Source organism: Scaptodrosophila lebanonensis, unplaced genomic scaffold (genome assembly GCF_003285725.1).
Source record: "Scaptodrosophila lebanonensis strain 11010-0011.00,11010-0021.00 unplaced genomic scaffold, SlebRS2 tig00000015-arrow-arrow-pilon, whole genome shotgun sequence".
NCBI lineage: Eukaryota > Metazoa > Arthropoda > Insecta > Diptera > Drosophilidae > Scaptodrosophila > Scaptodrosophila lebanonensis.
This window is the reverse complement of record NW_022060533.1, coordinates 26,486-38,327: the sequence shown is the minus strand read 5'-3', so window position 1 is coordinate 38,327 and position 11,842 is coordinate 26,486. Positions and strand designations below refer to the sequence as shown.

The following is an 11,842-nucleotide window of genomic DNA, read 5'->3' as shown; positions in this document are numbered from 1 at the left end:
AAATAAACAGAAGCAAAAATGCTGATGTTCCAATTTAGCGCAACTTTCGCTAGTTGTATGCCGTTGTTAGGAGGAGCAGAGGGAGCAGCGCCAACTGGTGGCTGGTGGCTTGCGGCTAGCGGCTGGTGGCTGGTGGCGACGTGCAAAGCGAACACAAAGAGCAGAGCTATGCAAACGTCATCAACATAATTTTCATCACTCAGCGATAAACACGAAAATATGCTGATGAAAGACGCCGAACAGAGGGAGCGCCGAACAGAGCGACACTGGCAGCACAAGCCGAACGACTATCCGAACAGTAAGTGGGCTAAGAGGGGGTGGCACTGGGCAAGACGCAAGAGGTGGCCGCATGCCCGTTCACTCACTCACTCACTCACCTCACTGGCACACGCCAAGACCGACAGACGAACGAACACAACCTCTAAGAGAGGGCAGGGCGCACGAGAGTCAGCAAAAAAGAGAGAGAGAGAGAGCTCTGTTTGGGACCCTCGCAGAGCCAAATTGCAAGCCAGCTAGCGCTCCAACAGCGAGTGGTGTCCACAATATCGCGTACTAGCAGTGGCAGTGCCAAGGCGCAGTATGCGGGCAATGGTGGTAGCGGGGGGTCGGAGCACCACACTGCATCGGAAGCAACTCATAGACGTTGCTGCTGGCAATAAAGCGTCGCACAATACAGTGCGCTGCCTTTGTCTGGGTGCCAGCGGCGGCTCCCCTTTCCCCGGCAGCAACAACACGCGCCAGTTGTGCGCCAGCCGTGACACTCCATTTTTATTTTTCCAACCCGCTTCTCGAGCACAATATATGCGCTTGGCAACGAAACCAATTGCTTGCTGCTCGCTTCCATGCCTTCCACTCGAGCTGCAGCCCCAGCAGCAAGTCGCTCCACTAATTGGAGCACATGATTAAGTAACTTTTCCCAACTGCCTTTGGAGTAGCCACAGCGCAAATGAAACAACAACAAAAAACTAAAACTCGACTTCCACTTCGAGTTTCAGTTTGATTTCGACTCCTGCTCTGACTCCGACTTGCTCTGATGGCATTTGTCACGTAAAGGTCTCTAGAGTTGCAACTTGTATTGTGCAGCGCCCCGCCATTGTCTCTTTTGTCGGCTTTTCAGGTTTTTCCTTTTGTAAAAATGTCAAAATATAAATCAATTAACTTTTCCGAAAAGTTCATGAAAAGTTTCAAAGCGAATTTGCCGCTACCATGGCATCGCTCATTCTGCTCGCTCTGTGTTCGGTGCGGTGTAAAAGTTTTGGGGACAAGTAGTTTAATGTTTATGGTGAGAGGTTTTTAGAAAGTGTAGATAAGTATAAAGCTTTAAAATGACACAGCGGGTCGTAGAAAGTGGGCATATGGATATGTTCATAGTATATAAGCAACTAAACATTCAATTCCCTTGGGATTGATATTCTTTGCTAAGCCTTTTCAAAGCCCCAGATTTATTTATCCATCTAATATATTCCAGATACTAATGTATAAATCAATTGAATGTCCGTTTTAAAAATCTGACAATAAAATAGAATTCCGAAGAAGCGCAAAAAGGTAAAACACAAAAACTGATGAATAGAATCAAGCTTCAAAAAGACTAAATTTTGTATAAAGCAGGCATACTGTTCAAATTTAAATCAGCAGTCACGTTGAAATCGTAATTACAAACAGTGCGACTGTGTTTGTGGAAGTTGGCATAGATTATCTTTAATTTATCTGTTTCGTGAAACCGAGGTACTATATTTGAAAATCAAATCAATACAACAAAAATCAGAACACTTAAATATGGTTCCTTTCAATTTGAAACTCAATTGTTTGATATTTGAGTCTTAGATAGATTTTTTTTTTTCATAAACTAAATTGAAAAAAGCACTACAATCGCAACACAGATATCTTAACTAAATCTTAACGAATAAGTAAACATTATACATATGTATTTGTCTAAAAACATACCCCCTAGTGAGAAAAATGTAAGGGCTTTAACTATTGAGACAGAAAAACGGAGCGTGAAGCTTAAAAAATCATTCTTTGTAAGACAACATCAAGTATATCTGATGGGTTTATAGTATTATACTTGTAGTTTATAGTATAGTTCATTATAGTATTATCTCACTTTGACTGACCATTACCAAATTTTTGCAATTGCTAGCTGATATGCTATATCGGAACCTATCTAGATGCTCATGAATCGTGAAAATAATATCTTTTTTATATAAGAAACCATCTAAAATGTAGTGAGGCATCTAAATGTTTGAGCGTCGCCAAGAGTGGGGTCCACATAGACATCTCCGCAAAGCTGTCTGAAACGCCTACAGGTTTGGCCCACAGAAACTTTATATGAATAGTCTATTCCCTATGTCAACCAAATTTTGCACTAGTTAGTTTTCCTTCATACTTCACTTAGCCCATCAGTTTTTTGGTACCTGTACGATACAAGATGAGTGAAGAAATCAATCTATATGGATCAATAAATCAAGATAAAGCAACATATTAATGTATTTGAGTTCCATTTATATTGAATTGATAAAAACATAACATGATATTTTGACTTTCATTTAGCTTTGCGTTGTTACTTGATAGCTTTTTGGATAAATGGACTGTAACATTCCATCTTGGGTTTTTTGTTTCGCTTTTATTACGAATATCTGAAACTGGGCAAATGTAAAGAAGAGGATACATATACATAACAAGTTTTTAAACTTCTTCTTTAGGAGCTTGATTAAATTTTCAGAGATTAGATAGAAGGTCCTTTTATGTACATTAACGACTTACACAAATATTATCTTATATATAAAGTATGTGTATCTCTATTAAGTGAAACACCAGTATTTGACTTTGCATAATTGAGAATCAAACGAGTGATTTAACTTTTTAATATAGAAGCATTATCTAGAAAATTCAAGAGTTAGAATCTGATGGAAGTCTATTATACAGGCGTGCATTAATTGTTTAATTTTATTTTAGGTCGATTCCTAGAAAAGACGAATTATTGAGCTGAAATGGAAATGAATCCGACAGATTGTACGCGACAAAGAGAGATCTACAGCGCATTCCTGAAAAAATGAAAAAAATCTTTAGAGTGTTCTTAGAGGATATTTACATTTATCTTGCTCTCCTATATCTTGTTTAGTCATTCATCGCAGGATTTTGCCAGCAATGATAAAAGCATAGAGGGACAGTAATAGAAGAAGCCCCTTCAAAATAAACTCAAAATATTATTGAACTGTGTTGGTAAACAATAATCTTTGCATTTGTATTAATATGTATATTGATAAGGTATGAATAATAAATACTTGAAATATTTTATAATAATCGCATTTGTTTATTTTGTTGATGTTCATTTGGCCCCACACTTTCGTAAAATGGTCATAGCTATTACCAATCATCATCAACATCGCCATCAATGATACTTTGTACACTTTGATACAAAAATAAACATTTGAACAAAACGAAAGCCCATTAACATTAATGTCTATAACGGAAAGTTAATCGTGTGTGTTTTCCAAATGTGTATATATGTATGTATCTTCAAAGACCTTCACTTGGCCGTATTTACAAACAAACAAACAAGCAAGCTATTTGTGCGTACTTACATACACATGTACGTATGTGTATATAAATACCTACATATGTACATATATATGTACTTGTATATATGTACATGCATAAATATATTCGTACAATCTGCATAAAGAGCTGCAACTCAGAAGTAAACAAAGAATTCGGTTCAATCCATAAATCGAATGTTTACTCGAAAGAGCGGGACGACGGACTTCATCAAGTAAATGAAATGGAAATTCAAATTATGAAATAAACAAATTCAGTTACTTTTGATGCTAATGGAACCTGACTCTCTCGATTGCATAACCCGCTCGCACTCTCATTTATTCGCTCTCTCTCTCGCTCCCGCTCTTTCTATCTCTTGCCCTGTCATCGTAATTCATAACGATTAGCGTAGTTTAGCTTTGCCTTTTACCCAATTTTTGATCGCATTATGTGTTTGTTTTGTTGCTAATGTTGTTGTTGTTGTTGCTGGTTTTGTTTCCTTCACTTCGTGCATTGAAACTCGATACTTTTCGATGCATGCGATTTAGGTCTCCATTCATCGTTTATTATTATTATTTGTTCAGTCGAACGTTCAGTATTGGGTTTGGTTTAAGTTTTGGTTTTGGGATTGAGTTGAGCTGAGTTGGGTTGTTGATTGTTCCCTGATGGCACTGGCTCGGGCACTGGCAGTGGCTCTAGTTGTGCCTGGATCTCGTTGCATCCAAACAGAAGACTTTGACTGCTTTGGACTGCAAGACAGCGTCTGAATTTAGATGCCGATAAGTAAGTAAAATGTATCTGAGGCCAGAGCGCAAAATTGAATGCGAAAGCAAAGCAACAACTGGCACAATACCAAAAGCGAAGCAAACGACGCCAAACACAACAATAACAACAGCAAACAATAATAACAACAACAACAACAACAGCTACAGTAAGATCATCAGGCAACAGCGAAACTTGCATAAATGGAACCAGTTTTGAGGCCGAGTTGGGCAAAGCCTCAGCCATCAGCCAGCCTTAGTTAGCTGGCGAGTAAATTTATGCGGCCTAAAGCGCGTTTTGCGCCGAACAATTCGGGACGGCAGCGATTGCAAGCTCTGGCCGACTACTATACGAGTATACGAGTGTACGACTCTTGAGCAATCGGAGACACTGGATAGCGGACGACGGACAGCGAACAGTGGACAGACGGCCTGTTTAGACATCGAGGCATGGGCCCGAGACCGCGCTTGGGTCCCGGGCCGGCCTAACTAGTCGCAAGTCGCTCGCATACCGACGAACGACATGTGAATATTAATGTTTACCGCCACGCCACGCCAAGCCACGAAAGCCACGAACAAGAACGAATTGAAAACGAATCGCAAAGCCCAAACCAAACAAAATCTTGCGACAATTTCAATGATGCTTGCAAAATGCGTTGTCCGCTCTCCATTCTCTTTGCTTCATTTTCATTTTCGCCACTTCAACGCCAGAAATTCTCGAGTAATTCTGCGATTTCGATTGCAAATTGCAAATGAGAATACGACCGGACGAGCGGACAAACGAACGACCCAGCCAACGTGCGTGTTAAGGATCAAACAAGTTTAACATCTCGCAAAGTCGCACGTTTGACAACTTGATAAAGATTTCGTGCCTTTGATTAATATGTTAAGTCCATGAACGGGACTTGAGCACCGAGAGAGAGAGAGCGGCACATGAAACGCACCAAGACCAAGTTACAAGCATGCTGGTGGCACGAAGGTGTGCTATTTCGCAAAACGATAATAAATCAAGCACAGATGGTAGCCAGTGGGGACCTTGCCTGCGCATTTACTTCTACTTCTGAATAAGGCCAAAATAATGACATCTAACCGTTTCGGAGCACACCATCATTCATCAATTTTTCGATACCAAATTTTCCATTTCCATTTCGTAGCATGCTAGTTTCTCATAAATAGAGCCATGTTCATGATTCATTCGGCTTTTTCCAAAAATTGCTTTAACTCTTAAATCAAAAGCAATAGTTTAATTAAATAAAAGTTTATTATTGATAAAACAACATGTTGTGGAGTTTTTTAAATACCGAAAAGCAAAGATGTAAATCGACTACAAGAAACGTCAAATTAAAGTTGAGAAAAATATAAAATTGTAGTATGGAATTTAGTAAATTTAACTATTTGTTATTTGAAGTGTGTCCATATTAATATTTAATATGGTTTTAACGTTAAATTGAATATGACACACTTTAATAACAACGTTTTACACTTTGTTTTAAATATTATTCATAATAAAATCACTAATTAATATGTTTTTAGTCAAATTTACGGTGTTTTTATTTGATTGGAATATGCTTTTTTTTTATCAGTGTAGGTATTATTGGCATAACGAGGCAAAAAAAAAAAAAAAAAAACTAGACATGGCGGACAGCAGTCCCAAATTTCAGAAACGTCTGAGCACACATTTGTTAATTTTGTGGAATATCCCACTCCCTATGCAATACAAATATTTATTTGTGCCGCTTAAGCGTTTATCAATACAGGTTTAAAGATACAACATCAACAACAACATCTCTCTTTGTTTTAATTGTCATCTGAATTGGTTTGTCTTAAAAAGCGATACTATAAGAATTATTTTTAATGATAATATTAGCTGATTTTCAATCAAGTCGAATCAAAATTTTCAACGTAGGAGTAGCATTCAGCGAAATTGTCTGCAAATGTCAACAAATAGTTCCCATTAATGAGCCATTTTATTGCAGGCACGCGATATGTACAACAATGCGCGTAGAAAACCTGTTCCATTATGTCTGAAAATAACTTGACCAATTAGTTCAAACGAAAACTTAATTTGATGACTTAAATCGAAAAACATGTTGTACTATATGCTTATATGTAGATTGTCTTGGTGCACATTGTTAGAACGAGCATATGACCTGAATTAGCTCGTATGATCCAATTCATATTGTTCTTCACAACTGGCACTTTCCTGACGCTTTCGTTTAATCTTAGTATTGAACAGATACATACATATCTAGTATGTATAAAACAACGTGTCCTAACTGATTTACTGATTATTGGTGATCAACTTACAGCCCAAACGGTAAGAGCTGAGAATTCGACACAAGCTTCATTTCGCAGTTTTTGTGAGCGCTAAGATTTTGGGAAATTCGAACTCCAAGAGATGATCTAAATTTTTCTCTCGATAAACTCTTAACTTGGCATACATCTTTAAACCATTTCGAAAGGAACATTTCAATATTTGTTATTATAAATAATGTGAAAAGAATATAATTTTGCGTCAATAAGTATTTACCCGAGCAAGACGTAGAGTAGATTTTGCAGCACAAGAAGAGTAGTGTAGACAAGCCAAGAAGAAGGCTAACATCATAATAAGGACCAGAAAGGGCGAGAAATGGAAAGACCTTTGTCCACCAAATCAGTTTGGTTATGATGTTTGGTTATTCTAAGCTAGAATACCCCTAAACCCTTTCCGTTAATCTGCACTTAAACACTAACCATAGAACATAATTATCAGCGACCAGCATGAGACGGAATCAGACGCTCATGACCATGCAGCTGGTAAAATCTCAAAACGAATCAAAATATACACACATATAAATATTTACATTTACATATGTATGTATATACATATGTACATATGTATGTGAACATACGATTTCAAATAACATAAATAATCAACCGTCTGTTAACTGCCTCTCCGCATACGAAATTATTTTCGCTCACAGAGATCACGAATGCGACAGATTCCATTCGGCTCTAGACGAACAGCCATGGAAGGTGTCGCAGGCAGAGAATGTACTAAGCTGGCAACACTGCCTCCAGGAAAGATAGAAAGAGTATATGAATGCAAAGAAGATGTTTGTTATACACACATACACACATAAAACCATGATTCCAGATTGAAGGAATGTACGCAAAAATGAAAAAAAAAACAATGCAATACAATATATAAGGCTTACTTACATTTACATGAAGCTAGACTCCATTATAATTTAGTTATTGATGCAATTTTTAAAATTTAATGCACAAAACACTGAAATGACACTTAAAAAAAAGCAACAAAAAATTGCGACGTACATACGCACACACACATATTTGTTCACCTCGACAATACGATTTTTAAAAAACGCACGACACAACATTATTATAATTAAATTAATAATATGTAGAAACATTAATTTATATTTGCCCGTAACTAAACACACAAACCGACGCGACGCGATGAACATTTCAAAGAAAACTAATCCTGCATGCTGCAAAAACACAAACTCACCTCCTTCTCTTCCTCTCTCTTTAATGATGAGATTGGAAGTAAAGCAAATCAAACAGTAAATAAAACAAATAAACAACCAAAAATTACGGCGTACATACGAACACACACATATGTATGTATGTATATTCAGTAGACAATACGATTTTATAAACGCACGACACAACATCATTATGATTTGTTTCTAATATGATATATTTAAATTAATAATATAAACATTAACTTACATATATTTGCCCGTAAGTAAACACACAACCGACGCGACGCGATCAACATTTCAAAGAAAACTAATCCTGCATGCTGCAAAAACACAAACTCACCTCTTTCTCTCTCTTTAATGATGAGCTTGGAAACAAAGCAAATCAAATCAGATAATTAACAGTAAATGAACATGGGTGTAGATATGATAGCAATAGCAGATAAATATACGACATTATACATATGTACATACATATGTACGTATGTATGTATAAATTTATTGAATTTACATATAAACAAAAGAAAAAAAATTTAATAAGTATAATATGTTTACACATGTTTAACAAATACATAAATAGTGGAATGGTTAAACCTTATTTACAATTAATTAAAATTGTTAAATTATATAAATTTTTGGAAAAGCTTCAAATAAATTTTATGAATAACATGTGAACATTAGCAACAAATAAATTGCAATCCCGTTGCTGCTGTCCTTGCTATGCCTAAGCGCAGCCAGTTGCGCCAACTGATTTACAGTTTTGATCTTTCATTCTTTGCTTTAGCGTTCGCATTCTCAAAGAGAGAATTTTCACAACTGCATAGCACGCGCGTCGTTGCATTTGTTGTTGGACAGCATAAAAAAATGTCGCTATAACAACATAGAAAGAGGCACCAACTATAAAGAAAACAAAAATTATTATTCATCTCGTCCTATGCCGTATGTTTTGCAGCTTATATTCGTGAACAACAGTTTTCTAATTTGAATACAATTGTAAATCGAGTAAATTGTAACACCAAGTTGGAGCGCGGTTGGTGGTCGCCCCAATTTGTCTCAAAGAAGCAAGAGAGCGCAGTAAGATCAATCAACTGGAGCAAGAGAGCGTGTCAGAATCAGAATCAGATTTCTCTTAAGCATTTGCAATTTTCAGTGTCATTGAAGAGGCAGAAAAGCTCCTACGCCCCTACTATCTGCGTCGCAGCCTACAGAGATACTGACCGCTCACAAATTTATCTCTCAAATAATTTTGATTATAAGATAATTATGTATATCAGATAATTTGTCAAGTTATTTGGCTTTGTATGCAAATGTCTGGTGATTGTTTTTTTGTCGAACAAGCAGAAAATTCGCAATTTTCTCAGATTTTGCTAAGTGATATAAGGCGGGATCCGAAGTAAACAGGACTTTTGGCGCCATCTGTATGCATTTAAGAGTTGAGCTTACTCGACACTAGGATTTCTTTCTTGTTATAATGTACCAACTTGAGGCTTTTGGCTGATCCAGTAACTATAAAATGCCGTTAAGAAAGAGTACATAGATCTTCACTAATTCCAAATTAATTATCGTCCAAACCACTGAAACGAATAACTTGATGTCTAGACACTAAATTAGAGCGTAGGAAATTTTTACTTGAGGTAGAATCAATCCTCACCAGACTTAAAGGGCTAGCTAGCCATTATTATTAATTAATAGTAAGCCTGCCAACAAAAAAATCAAGATTTGGTTGAGAATCTCTTTAGGTAAGTACATACAAGTATAGCTACCGAAAATAAAGAGGAATCAAAAATTCGTGATATTTGACCGTCTCCTTAGAGCTTACATCTGGGAATGCTTTTGGCATTGCTCTGCATAAGCGTGAAAGAATTTGGCCTTCTATATAAACACTCCAAATCCATCTAAAATGTGTTTAAAAAGTCGCTTGCATTCTAAAAGTTATTCCAAATTTACACCCCAACATATTATTTTTCTCATCAACATCAAGTAGCACACAAAATTGGCAGCACAACCAAAGAGTTTTGCTTCAGGAACCAATCATTAAAAGGCATAATTGGTGCTCGGGGGAATCAGATAGGACAGCCGCAGTGTGATGCAGGAAAATAATGAAATAAAAAAAATCCAGAAAATAAATGGAAATAAAATGAAGATGAAAAATTACAGGGTGGGCCGGAAATGAAGGAACGACGGACAGCCAGACAAACACCCCCTAAAAACTGTCATACACACATACTCGTGTACATTTAAATGGAATAGCATATTCCACACACACACGCGAACCTTTGTACAGACACATAAACACAGACACATGGAAAAGTTCTTATAATGTCCTTAGTATAAAAGTCAAAAGCAAACAAAATTTGCTTGCATGTGCCGTTAGAATGCCTTGAGCGTAAGCAAGCAGGCGAACGTGTACAAAGCACGCATTGCAAAAGTTTTGCGGCGTTGGCAACGACGCCCAACAGCCACCACCCACCACCACCCGCCCAATACCACCCCAAGGCAACAACAGCAAGAATGTGTGAGCAACAACAACAGCAACGACGACCACGACGTCAACAACAACAGCGACGACGACGACAACGAAATAGAAGAAAAAGTTTTGTGCCCAAACTTTGTTCATGCTTGCGCTCTTTTTCGGCCCCACTGACGCCCCTTTGGCGCACAATGCTGCCCAAGCTCTCTTGGGCAAATATTTAATTTTTATAAAGCCTTCATGCTCTCTGAACTTGTGTGCGTGTGTGTGTTTGAAAAGTGAGTGCTTTTCTATGTGTGTGTGTGTGTGTGTGTGTGCTGGCGTCTGTCCGTGCTTTAAAAATATTAAAGGATAAACGCGCGCATATAAAAAGTTCATTTTATGAACGTTGAATTACTTTTTATGCCGATGATGGGGCTTTGGCGCTCTGGCAAACCGACGGGTAGGTATGCCCACAATCTAGTAGTAGTCGCTGTATCTGTATCTGTGTCTGAGAGCATCTATTTGCATTCCTTTATTGCTTAAGCTGTTGGGTTAACTTATTGCACGTGCTGGGATCCTAGCTTATACTATACAGAAACGTTTATGTCCATATCCCTGTGTGGATGCGCCTATTAATATATCATACGTGCCACGTTTCGATTTAACTCTTTTCTGTTTTTTCGTGTTCTCGTTTTTTTTTTATATTTTCATTTCGTTCGTTCAATATGAACTTCCTTCCCATTTTCATGTGCTGTTCGTGTCCTGCCTTCATTACAATGCATGAGGTAACAGCCCATTCATTAGGCGCGTGATGTAAGCGTTGCGCCCTTTAGGGTGACCAGCACTTCTCAATGTTTCAGGCCCGTCATTGAAAACGTTGTGCAGTGACTATTTTATAACTATTACCACATTTTACGTAAATATATAATATAATATTCATAAAAACTAATCCATAATGAATGCAAAATGTTTAATAATTTATAGAAAATTAGAATAAAGTTAATTTATTGATTCAATAAATTACATTATTCATTTATAAAAAAATTTTATATTATAAAAAAATTGATTTATTATTTCCATTAAATTACATTAGTTATACTAAAAAAAATTTGTAAATTATAAAAAATTTAATCCTTCGAGCCGGATTTGAACCAGCGACCTATGGATTTCTACTTAATGTACCGATCTACAGTCCACCGCTCTACCAACTGAGCTATCGAAGGTTGATGACGACGCCAGACGTAAATGCGCACTTGACTGCGAAGCACTTCAAAGTAAAATGCGAACACAATAAGCCAAAGAAAAGCAATAACAAACACACAAAATATGCAAAGTTCACCTTCACTTTTATAAATAAACCTGATAAGCTTTTCTACGCATATGCTTACGAGCACAAGCGGACAACACGATGTCAACAAACTGGTCTGGCCACTCTAAAACAGTTCATACAAAATGGAGTAGCCCTGCATGTGTGTGTGCCTGTTTATGTGTGTGTGTGTGTAGCATTTTAAGGGCTTGGGCTTGGTTGGCATTCTGTTTATTCGTTCATACGCTTCTGCCACGTTTTTGTACTGTGTCCGTCGCTACCGCCGCTGTCGCTGTTGCTG

The 11,842-nt window shown here is 37.4% G+C and overlaps 1 non-coding gene across 1 annotated transcript; it reads right to left on the bottom strand.

Annotated features, from left to right (window-relative positions):
• Positions 1–11,366: 11,366 nt before the first annotated feature.
• Trnay-gua lies at positions 11,367–11,458 on the bottom strand. Its single transcript is given in 2 exon segments — positions 11,367–11,402; positions 11,422–11,458. It is a non-coding gene; the product is annotated as a tRNA-Tyr (tRNA).
• Positions 11,459–11,842: the final 384 nt, after the last annotated feature.